The sequence below is a fragment of the Ambystoma mexicanum genome, chromosome 14, assembly GCF_040938575.1.
Source record: "Ambystoma mexicanum isolate Mex_15411 chromosome 14, UKY_AmexF1_1, whole genome shotgun sequence".
NCBI classification, from domain to species: Eukaryota; Metazoa; Chordata; class Amphibia; order Caudata; family Ambystomatidae; genus Ambystoma; species Ambystoma mexicanum.
In genome coordinates this window covers 110,006,881-110,019,260 of record NC_090940.1, presented here as the reverse complement: position 1 = coordinate 110,019,260, position 12,380 = coordinate 110,006,881, and positions in this window count along the sequence as shown.

The window sequence follows — 12,380 nt, the reverse complement described above, 5'->3', positions numbered from 1 at the left end:
AAAAACACTTCTTATTCTTCAAAGATTATTATCTTTCAACGATGGCTTCTTCATCCGAACCATCGACTCCACGGTTCGGTTTCAAAAAATGTCGTGACTGTGGGAAGAAAATATCGTTAACGGATCCTCACAGGATCTGTTTGTGGTGCCTGGGATCGGAGCATCACTGTTCGGAATGCGAGGACTGCATGTCCATGACGGCGAAAGCCTTGAAGGAGTGTAAGGAGAAGTTGGAAAGAGGTAAGGACTTTAAAACTTCTACTCCTTCGAAGGTTTCTTCGGCTGAGTCGAGACATTCGTCTCCTCGTCGACAAAAGAAAAGTTCCAGTTCGAGATGTCAAAGCGGTTACATCAGTCTTCGAGATCAAAACACTCTAAGAAGAAGCGTCGTAGATCTCCCTCTTCTTCTTCCTCTACTTCCCCAGAAAGAGTCACCTGTCCCACGAAACACAGCTCTCCGGCTAAGTGGGAGAAATTCCGTAAAAAAATGCTTAGTGTCTTTGAGAAAGCGGCCTCGACCCCCTCGGAGACGTCTAAAGGTGATACCCCGGGTGAAAGACCTGAAAAATCAAAACGCGGCGAGTCGTCAAACCCAGCAAGAGAAAGTACTCGAGAGTGTCATGAACCTCCGAGTAAAAGCAGTAAAACCGCGTCATGGACGCCATCATCGAAGATTTCTTCGACTCACAAATCTGCGTCATCGACGCCTTTGTCGAAGGGCCCTTCGACGCATAAATCAGTTGCATCTACGCCGTCTTCGACGCCATTGTCGACCCCGATAAATGACAAACCTACAACCGGCACTACGTCACAGGCAGTAGAGGTGTCAAAAGCTCCGACCATGACGTCGAGGATGCCATCGACAATCTCGATGATGCCGAGTAGGATTCTGATCCTCTCAAGTCCATCGAGGTCTTTTCAAACTTTTTTGACGCCTTTTTCAGGATTGTCGAAGCCTATGACGTCCACGTCGACAACTTTGATGTTTTCTCAGGCAGTGACAACTAATCTAGCTCCCTCTGCTCTGGAAATGGGTTTTAAACCATATCCTAGGTCTGACTACTTTAGAGCCTTGTCCTCTATATATGAGGAAGGGGAGGATTCCGATAATGAAAGACTTTTTGGTTTACAAAGAACTACAATACCCATGCCAGAGGAATTAATCTCTGAAGAGAACAGGTTAAAAGACCTTCAAGAATCTCTACATGAGGCAAGTGGTTTAGATACTTCTCCAGAAGTAGAGTTTGCTAAGCCAGACCCTGGAGAGCATGCTGAAACCCCTTATAGGGTTCTGATGGCCAGAATAATTGAATTCATGGGGTGGAGTACTCCTACACCTTCTTTTCAGCAGGATGACCTTACTGATATCTTAGATAAAGGTCCACAGGAAGATCCTGTTGTTCCTTTTCATACTGCTCTGCAAAGAAAAATATCTGCAAATTGGGAAACTCCTGAAGTTATCCCTGCAGTAAATAAGAAACTTTCTGCTAAATACAGAGTATCAGCTTCAGATCCTGAATATCTGAGCAAGCATCCAACTCCAGAGAGTTTAGTTGTACAAGCAGCGACTTCATCTAACAGTAAGTCGGCATACCCTACTATTCCACAGGACAGGGATGATAAAAGATTTGATGCCATGTCAAAAAAAGTATTTTCGGCATGTAGCATGGCGCTTAAATCTATCAACGCCATTTGCACGCTAGCAAGATTCAGCCACACACTTTGGGAGTGTGCGTCATCTGCGGCTGCCTGTCTCCCAGAAGGAGCAGAAAGGGAAGCATTCTTAAACATCATCAGGGATGGAAAGGATGCAATGTGCGAGTCCCTCCAAACAGGCATTGATTCTGCTGACCGCATCAGCAGGGCCATGGCGCATGTACCACAATCCGCAGATTTGCGTGGTTGCGGAAGTCTGGTTTTGCTCCAGATGTGCAAACCAGACTTCTGAACATGCCCTTTGACGGCACTTCTTTATTTGGAAGAAGGCTGATGACAGCCTGGAGAGATTACAAACATCCAAGGCAGCAGCAAAATCTCTTGGGGCTGCAATTCGGCAGACTCCAAATTGCCCATCACGAGCTTCCTGGAGGGGTAGGTCCTTTTGCTTCTATTCCGCATTCGGAAAGGGCAGAGGACAACCAGCTCAAAGGGGCCAGAAACGATTCACCCGTGGTGGATGGGGAAAAGGTACAAAAGCCACAGCAACAGGTGGCACTTTACCCTCGGGATCTGCGTCAGCTGCTTCTAAACCCCTCTGAGGTCTCTCCTCACAAGACACCAGTAGGGGGCAGGTTAACTCAACATCTGGCAGAATGGCAGGCTATTACGTCAGATGCTTGGGCATTGGAGACAGTTGGCCAAGGTTACTGCCTGCCCTTCCTACACACTCCTTAAAGTCATCCACCGGGAACAACTCGTTGAAGCTTCCAGACCCGCTCCTTATGCAGGAGATTTTAGACCTGCTGGAGAAGGGTGCCATAGAACCGGTACCCGTAGCAGAGAGGAACAAGGGTTGGTGTTCCTCCTACTTCCTAGACCCAAAGAAGGACGGAGTACTGAGACCCATCTTGGACTTTCGAGAATTGAACAAATTCCTCAGGAAAGACAAGTTCAAGATGGTAACCCTTTCTCAGATTCTTCAGGCCCTCCAGCTTCAGGACTGGTTGGTATCTCTAGACCTTCAGGATGCTTATTTCCATGTGCCAATCCATCTCAAACACAGGAAATACCTGAGGTTCGCAATTGGCAACTCCCACTAGCAATTTCGAGTTCTGCCATTTGGGCTGACCTCCGCCCGAGGGTCTTTACCAAGCTAATGTGGGTAGTGGCTGCAAGTCTAAGGAGGGAAGGGATCCACGTCTATCCCTACCTGGACGATTGGTTAATCAGAGCAGTATCTCCGTAACAAGCTCAGACCCGGCTTATGTCTGCCACTTCCTTCACAAGCTGGGCTTCTCCCTCAACTTAAAGAAGACACAGATGATACCATCACAGAGACTCCAGTTTATTGGAGCAGTCCTGGACACTTCCCTGGGAAAAGCCTCAGCACCAGAGGTGAAGGCTCCAGATATTCTACAGATGGTCACCAAGTTTCAAAATGCCCAACGTCTACCAGCCTTCGACTTTTTGAGGTTGCTAGGCCTCATGGCATCCTGCATCTTCCTAGTGCCAGAGGCTCGCCTGAGAATGAGATCCCTCCAGTGGGCACTAAGAACCCAATGGTCACAATTCTCAGGGAGAATGTCAGATCTCCTTCAAGTCCCGAACAGAGTAGCTCGAGACCTTCAGTGGTGGGCCTGTCGGGAGAACATCCTCAAAGGAGAACAGTTTTGGCAACCATAGCCGGAGATAACGATAGTCACGGATGCCTCACTCACGGGGTGGGGAGCCCATGCCAACGATTTGACCATCAGCGGTCGTTGGTTTCCATCGGAGTCCAGACTACAGATCAACCTGTTGGAGCTGAGATCAATCAGACTAGCGCTGAAAGCTTTTCTGCCATCAGTACAGGGAAAGAATGTCCTGATAATGATGGACAACACAGTGGCCATGCACTATCTCAACAAAAGAGGAGGCGTAGGGTCACTGCCACTGTGCAGAGAGGCAATGCAGCTCTGTTTTTGGGCTATTCAAGAAGGAATCTCTCTATCGGCAGTTCACCTTGCCGGAGAGAAGAACTTGAGGGCGGACGCTCTGAGCAGGCAGCGCACAGTCTCCCACGAGTGGGAACTAGCTCAGGAAGTCCTTCAAGAGATCTTCACCCTTTGGGGAACCCCTCAAGTGGATCTGTTTGCCACCAGTATCAACCGAAAGTGCGATGAGTTTTGTTCAAGGGAATTTCCCCCGAGAGGAGCTCTAGGAGACGCGTTCGTAGTGGACTGGGAGTTTCCACTTCTGTACGCGTTTCCTCCAGCCCCTGTCATTCCTGAAATGATCAGGAGGTTGAGAAGATTCCGGAAAGCCATGATCCTAATTGCCCTGGATTGGGCCAGGAGAATGTGGTACCCGGACCTTCTGGACATGTCCATCTGCCCTCTGATTCGTCTTCCGCAAAGAGAGGATCTTCTCTCGCAGAAGGGAGGTCAGGTTCTCCATCCAGACATCAGAACCCTCAACCTTCACGCATGGTTTCTGAAAGGTTGAGATACAAGGATTGGGATCTCCCAGATGACATCATGGAGGTGTTGCTTTCAGCCAGAAGGCCAGCAACAAAGACTTTATACCGCTGCCTTTGGAACACATTTTGCAGCTGGTGTAGAGAAAAGAATATCAAACCCTTTTCATGCAATACACCAATGGTGTTATCTTTCTTGCTTTACTTAGCAAATTCAGGTCTTCAAATTGGTACGATCAAGGGCTACCTCGCAGCGCTGTCAATCTTTAAGCGTACTGCTGAGGAGCCTTCATATTTCAAATTTGGTAATCCAATTTTTGAAAGGGTTAACTAATGTTTATCCCCCAAAGCCTTTTCAAGTTCCATTGTGGTACCTAAATTTAGTCTTACATTTTCTGATGGGTACTCCTTTTTAACCACTCCATTCCTATTCATTAAGATTTCTCACTCTTAAAACAGACTTTTTAGTGGCTCTAACATCTGCCAGAAGAGTGAGCGAATTACAAGCTCTATCTTGCAAACCTCCTTACATAATCTTTCATGAAGACAAGGTGGTTTTACAAGTGAAACCTTATTTTCTCCCAAAGGTGGTCTCTGAATTCCACATTACTCAGAAAATAACTTTAACTTCGTTCTATCCTCCTCCCCATCCAGGGAAAGAGGAAGAAAGATTACACAGGCTGGATCCAAGGCGTGCCTTGAGTTTTTATATTAGCAGACTTGCTAGGATAAGACAAGCAGGCCAATTGTTTGTAGGATATGCAGGGCACAAATTAGGATTGCCAATCACGAAACAGACCATTTCAAGGTGGATCATTTTAACCATTCTAGAATGTTACAAATTGGCAGGAAAAGAACTCCCTCAACATCTTAGGGCTCATTCAACCAGGGGTATCGCAGCCTCTTCGGCTCTCCAAAGAGGGGTTCCAATTAAAGACCTATGTGCAGCTGTCACATGGTCGTCCGCACATACCTTTACCACATTTTACAGCCTGGATTCCTCCTCTAGCCAGGAGACAATATTTGGGAAAGCTGTGTTGCATTCTGTACATTTATAAAGGGAAATATTTCATTTTTACTCCCACCTCCTCTTTACACTACTGCTATGGGAGTCTATCAAAGATAAGGAATACATCAGAGGACACAATCCCTTCGAAGAACAAGTTACTTTCTTACCTGGTAACGTTCTATCGATGGGATGTTCCTCCGACGTATTCCTTATCGCCCCTTCCATCCATCCCCGCAGTAAAACTTCCTTTGTAGTTGCAGCTTACGCTCCTTCAAGGTTACTAACCAATTCATGCAAAGTAAATTTAAACTTCAAAATGGAACTGAGCAACGGACGCTGCGCGAGTCTATTTATATGCACGATGACGTCAGCGCTGATACGGAGGCTGTCGAGGGACACCGACGTGAGGGACGTTGACACGCAGCGCCCTCTACTGAAAACGTTTCCGAGGCCAGCAAGCTGGAATGGGTAACATCAAAGATAAGGAATATGTCGGAGGAACATCCCATCGAAAGAACGTTACCAGGAAAGTAAGTAACTTGGTCATCAGCTGCACCTCCTCAGAGGTATCCTTCCCTTCCTCTCCTTCCCCCAGAAGCTCACTGTCTCCAGAGCTCTGGTTCTCTCTAGGCTGGACTATTGCAACAGCCTCTTTCTAAATCTGCCTGCTTCTACTCTCCGCCCTCTGCAACTCATCCAAAACAGGACTGCGAGACTTGTCTTTGGCCTCAAGCCCAGGGATCGTATCTCTCCAGGACTGAAATCTCTGCACTGGCTCCCTGTGGCTGCAAGGATTAAGTTCAAAACCCTCTGCACTGTCCACAAGGCCTTCTGGGGCCTGGGGCCACAATACCTTCAACTCTCTCTTCCTAAATATCTTCCTTCTCGAGCTCTTTGCTCATCCGCTTCCAACTCCCTCAGGGTCAGTTGCTTTTCCAAGCAACAAGTTGGTGGTAGATCTCTTTCTTCGGCTGGGGCCTCCCCCTGGAACGGCCTCCCTGCCTCCCTGAAACTTGAGGCAAACCATCTCCGGTTCCGGAAGCACCTCAAAACCTTCCTCTTTTCTTCGGATTTTTCTCCTCCTCTTCCCTGCTGACTTCCTGGTTGAAACCTAACATGCACTGGTTACCTGGCCACCTGCTGATCTCGGGCCCAGGTCCCCTCCCCAGCCAGTCGGTCACCTGCACTGCCTTCCTGGCAACTTGGGGACTGTTTCTGTATCCCTTCCGTCCCACTTCCAGCATTTGACACATGTTTTCTGCACTTACCCTTGCCACCTGGTGTTGGCACTTCGACTATTGTCATTTATTCTTTTATCCTATGTACTACACTGTCCCCTCCCCTCTCCCCCCCCGCACTCTCCCCTTCCCTTTCCCATGCACTTGCGCGATCTGAGTTACACCTGGCCTAGTAGGATCGCTGTCTGTCTTCCCCCTGTTCCCCCTACCTTGCCTTGTCGCGCCTTGAAACACTTGTGTATAGGCACGTTATAAATGCCATATAAATCATATCACCAATCACTGCAGAGGTCGTGGTGTCCAGCAAAATGGAAACAGCAAAGGAGATCTGGTGCAAGATGAACTTCATGGAAAGAGAGGTGGACATGATGGTGGAGTTCACCAACCGCAACCAGAACACCATCATCCGGACACCTGGACACCACACCAGTGAGAGCCAGCGGGTCCACACTCTGGAAGGACTCGCGCAGGAGATAAATGCCCTGGTCATCAAGCAATGCACCCGGGACGAAAAAAGTGGCTGGTGAAGCTGAAGTACACCAAATTCACTGTCGCCCGACATCTCGTAGGAAACCAACCATGCCCCGGGTTGCGACTGATGCCCAGTGAAGAGATGACCGGAGCCTGATCCCAGAGGAAGCCTGCACTGGCATACCAGGCACTGCGACAGGCATGGATTTCTGTGCTAAGCTCATCACCTTCACATAACCACTCACATCTGCGTTTCCGCCACGCACTCAACACTTAAATATTGATTGCAGCTGTCTCAAAGGGAACACAACATGAAGGCACACAGGCCATGACCCATACCCATTCCCAGTACACCACATCATCTAATGGCGTGAAGAACATGCCACAGCACAAACACCACATAGTGACCTGAATGCAGATGCTCCCCGGGACACCCATTCCCATTCACAGAAGACAACACTGACACATGCATTGCCCACTACACAAAACCACGCACTACTCTGTCACATGGACATCTCAGATACACCCAAAGCGGAGAATACCACCACACCACATGTGCCATTTGTGCACTGCCAACAATTGACACATCCCTACTAGAGTACCACCACCACCATACGAGCCATGCACACATGCAATCCATGCCCTGATGCTCAATAACCATCAGACATTCAGTTATATGGACACAGGGGACACGACAAACACATGCCATGCACCTTCCTCCATATGCATGGCCATCCAATGTGTCATGGGGGCTGCTACCACACCAACACACACAACGCCTGACTCATCCCCCAAGTTGCCTTCACATGCATCACACACAGCCAATGGCAACACCAATACATCTCTGGGGGTCATTCATACATGTATGACAACAGTGGGTTGGCGGTGCAATGGCAAGATGTGTGAGGTCAAGATGCATCGCAATACATTGCAACATGTCTCAACACTAATTTAACTCATGTGCACACATTGTTAGCATGTGACGGAGTGACATCATCCCTTTCCGATTTGCAGCCATGATTACAGGGGAAGGAGACCCTGTGGAGTGCTCCGACAGCTATGAGGAGGGAGAACAACATCTGCCTGTCCGCAGCGCACTCACCGAGGAGGCACAGGAGGAGGGGGACTGGGAGGAACACATCTCCCCCACACAGGAGCACCGCAGTGCAAAATTGCAATCGGGACACAGGTGTGTGGGCCTCCAAATCGCCCCATTTGCAGAGGAGGCAAGCCCAGACAGCATGCCTCTCATGCAGGCGCAGGAATTCAATGATGAATATACCAGCATTGGAGAGTCCACGTACCTCAAGGACCAGCACTCCCACCAGGGTGCCTCACCCGTGGAGCGGCTGAGGACCTCGGCCCAACCTGCTGCTGCTGCCCCCCGGCCCCGTCCTCAGGCTGCACAACCACCACTGCAGCCTGTGGAACCATCAGGGTGGAGCAGCCAGAGTGGCTTCACGTTGTCCTGGAGCAACAGTGGCTGATGGTCGAGACAGTGTCCGTGCTAGGGCACAACATAACTCGCAGGCGTGTCCAGCCCTCTTGATGCCATTAACAACACTGGCAGGGACATGTGCCAAGAAATATTCGGGCTGAGCACCGCCATGGATACCACAACTGAGGCACACTTTGGAGTGTCAAACAGTCTTGAGGAGTTGATGGTGAGGCACGGCGCAAAGAGGAGGAGACTCGAGAAGGTGGACAGGGCCGGGCAGGTGACTGGCATCCTGCCTCATGTGCCACAGTCTGTCCACGGGCCACCCACTCACCTGGATGCAGCCAAGCCATTGGGGAGGACAGCTTGACCTCCCCCGCATCCCAGGCTGAGCCAAGGCTAAACTGCGACGTGGGACACCCAGAAAGTAGCCCCTGACTCCCACCTCAGACTCACCTCATTCCTCTCGTCCTACACACTCTCCTCTGCCCCTGCCCCACCTACCCCCAAATCCTGATACCACACACTAGAACATGGCGTCATCACACTCACCCATGCACATCCCTCACTGTCACTTATACAGCACCACACACTTGCATAAAACTACATTTTCGTACTGCACCAAATAAACAAACCTGTAATCAGTACTACTTGTCTGTCATGACTTGCATTATGCAAAGGCATGCAATGCTTGTGAGTGGAGGGATGTTGTAACTGTGGAATGGTATGTGTTGGTGTGAGGCACATTGTGAACAAGTTGCCACATCGATACATGTATATTTCTCATTAAACATCACTACACACATCAACCTGCCTCAACGCAATGGTCCATCTAGGTACTCAGTGTTTGTTGCTGATGTCATGCATCCATTAAACACATCCAGGCATCAGTCATCTGACAAGCAATGAAGTGCAGTATTCCAGTTCCATGCCTGTGCATGTTAACTCCATTATACCGAACACACACACACACGCACGCACGCACGCGCACACACACACACTTTGGACTAACGACATGTCCCATACAGGAGTGACAACTCTGACAACTCAGTGACATGTCTTCACCTCACACTATGATGCCACATCCAAGGCCGCACAACCTACAGTCAACATTCACATCCCACGTGTGACCCACTTAGCTGTGACTGGTCCATGGCATGTGTGCATACATGGAGATGCAGGTTCTACCATATATAAAAGGCACACATGGAACACCATCAGGGCCAAAGTCAGACAAACATGTTTCAATCAGACTAACCCAGGGCCAGCAGGTGCTCAGTCCAGACTCACAGCCATTCATTAGTCCAGGGCTCAGCAAAGACTTCAACACCAAATGGGGATCATTACGAGGTTGGCGGTAATGAAAAAACGATGCCGGTAAGGGATTACCGGGACCTCATACCGCTCCGGGCTGTTACGAACCAACAACCCGGCATCAGCGCCACCGCTGATACCATGCACCCCCATACAGGTATGCGCGCCCGCCGTTCGTTCCGGCTATACCGGGATGGCGCTAACAGGAGGACATCACAAGTCATCCGGATATGCAAATACCGGCATCGCGAACCACCCGCAAACAGCAATGAGCAGTGTTCCCAACTTTCCCAAGGTGCACACAATCAGCACAGGTGGAGGCAATGGAGTCTGGCCCAGCACAAAAGGAGCACACCCACACACCATACCCCTTACCACACCAAAATGATTCCACTTGCAGAAGCAATAATGGGGCTGGAGGACATGCTTGCATTGCTACACCAGCAACAACAACAACAGGCACCACAGAGGAGATGCAGGAGGAGAAGGAGGGTGAGACAGGCCCAGCAAGTCCCACCAGTGCAGCCAGTGGTACCACGCAGGCAGTCCCCAATCCCTCGCATCAGAGCCAGTCCATTCAACTTAACCCCTGAGCAGATCCACACCCTGTACCGTCTGGACCGGTACACCACCACCACCATTGTGGACATGATGCACGACGACATTGTCAGCCTGATTGAAATACGCACCACTATCCCCCCCTCTACTGAAGGTAGTGTCTGTGCTCCACTTCCTGGCCACAGGCACCTACCAGCACACAGTGGGACACATGCATGGCATATCACAACCCTTATTTTCTCGCATGCTGAACCAAGTGCTGGATGCCCTCCTGAAGCACTCAAGGAACTACATATCCCTACCATGGACTGCCCAGGAGATCTTTGACACGAAAGTTGGCTTCCATGCACTGGCAGGCATGCCAAAATGTATTGGTGCACTTGACTGCACCCATTTAGAATTGGTGGGCCGCATGCCACGGAGGCGGTGTACCGCAATCGTAAGCTATATCACTCCATCAATGTACAGATGGTATGCCTCCAGCAAGATCATCACACATTGTTGTGCCCGATTTCCCGGATCAACTCATGACTCAATGGTCCTGCGGAACTCCACGCTACCACGCTACATGGAGCAACATGCAGGACGACGTGCCTGGCTGCTTGGTAAATTGCATGACAGGCACATGACAGTGTAATGGGGGGAGAGATGCACACAACACCATGGCGTCATTGTTGTGGTGACAGCACAAAGTCCACATCACAAAACACTGTGCCCCAAAGCATCCCAAACTGAACATGACTACCCATCCCCATAGCAATGATGGAAGCTGCACACCAATTACAGCATACCTAACTTACAACCAGTCCACATCCCACAACATGTCCACCACCCATCATCAGACCTCAACATCCAGCAACATGCTGTGAGTATTCACAATGTCCGCAGCAATTCACAACACAGGACAAGCATCCATGAGAGTGTACAAATCAATTCCACCAAGGGTATACACTGCTTGTCACAGGGCCACCAGCACAGTATCGCTGCATGTCACCATGGGAATAATAAGCGCTGAATGACAAATAATGCTGAGACTTCTGGCAACGCTGCCAGTAACAAAATAATGCAAATCACTACACATCACATAATGATAACAAACACCGCAGAATACATCCACAGTGCATGAAGAACATCAAGGGAGTGTACACCCTGTATCAACTGGAAGACGCAACCCACACCATAAGACCATGGCACAGCACACATTGTGGCAAGGTAAAATGTGTGCATACAACCAGGGACATGTGCATGTGAACAACAAAAATCTGCAGGCATGTGTGATAAGTACAGGTGTCCATCAGGAATTGACTTACACATACCTTTTTTTGCACCCATGCAGGTGACAGTGGCTATCCCTTGAAGACGTGGCTCCTCACCCCTGTCCGGAACCCGCAGAACAGGCACGAAGAGAACTACAATCGTTTCCATACCCGTACCCGTGTGGTCATCGAGCAGACATTTTGCCTGTTGAAGGCATGTTTTCGCTGTCTTAGGCAGGGATGTGTCCATGTGTGTGTAATGGGCCATGCATTGCCTCATGGCACGGTCACATTGGTGGACTATCTTCATACATATTGTGCTTGTGCAGGTTTCTTCCCAGTGGCTCAGTTTGATTGGTGAGTTTGAGGCACTGCCAGTAGCCAGGCTCTGGCTCCGGTTGACTGACAAGATATTGCGCACTCTGAGGCGCAGGTCGTCCTAATGTTTTCTCATGTCCTTTACTGTGCGGGGGGTGGTGCCAACCGCACTCACTGTCTGGGCCACTAGCTCTCATATCTCCTTCTTTTTTAGCTGTGCTGCTCTTTTCAGGTCCTATGCAAATACCACCTCTGCATTCTCAGCAAGAGTGTCCGCAAGCATGTTCAGTTCATCCTCGGAGAACCGCTCCTTCTGCTGCCGGATGCCCCTTTCTTAATCGCCTTTGGCATGGTGCTGGTAGTGTGGTTGATGTTCTGGTGTTGAGGCTCAGGGTCCTGTGTATCGAGGATGGCAATGGATTGTGTTTTCCAAGATGGCCGCCGTTCCATTTTCCGTTCCGGAGCAATGACGTTACTTCCGGTTCTGGTATTAGCGGGCCCGTTATTAGCGGGCCCGGCATTAGCGGGACTGTTATCAGCGGGCCCGCTAATGCCAGACCCATTTATGCCGGGCCCGTTATTTAGAGGTGGACGGAGGCGGTAGTACTGTAAACGCTTTCTATGATGCTGCTAAGGGATGTTTTAGGGACTTTAGCGGGAAGCC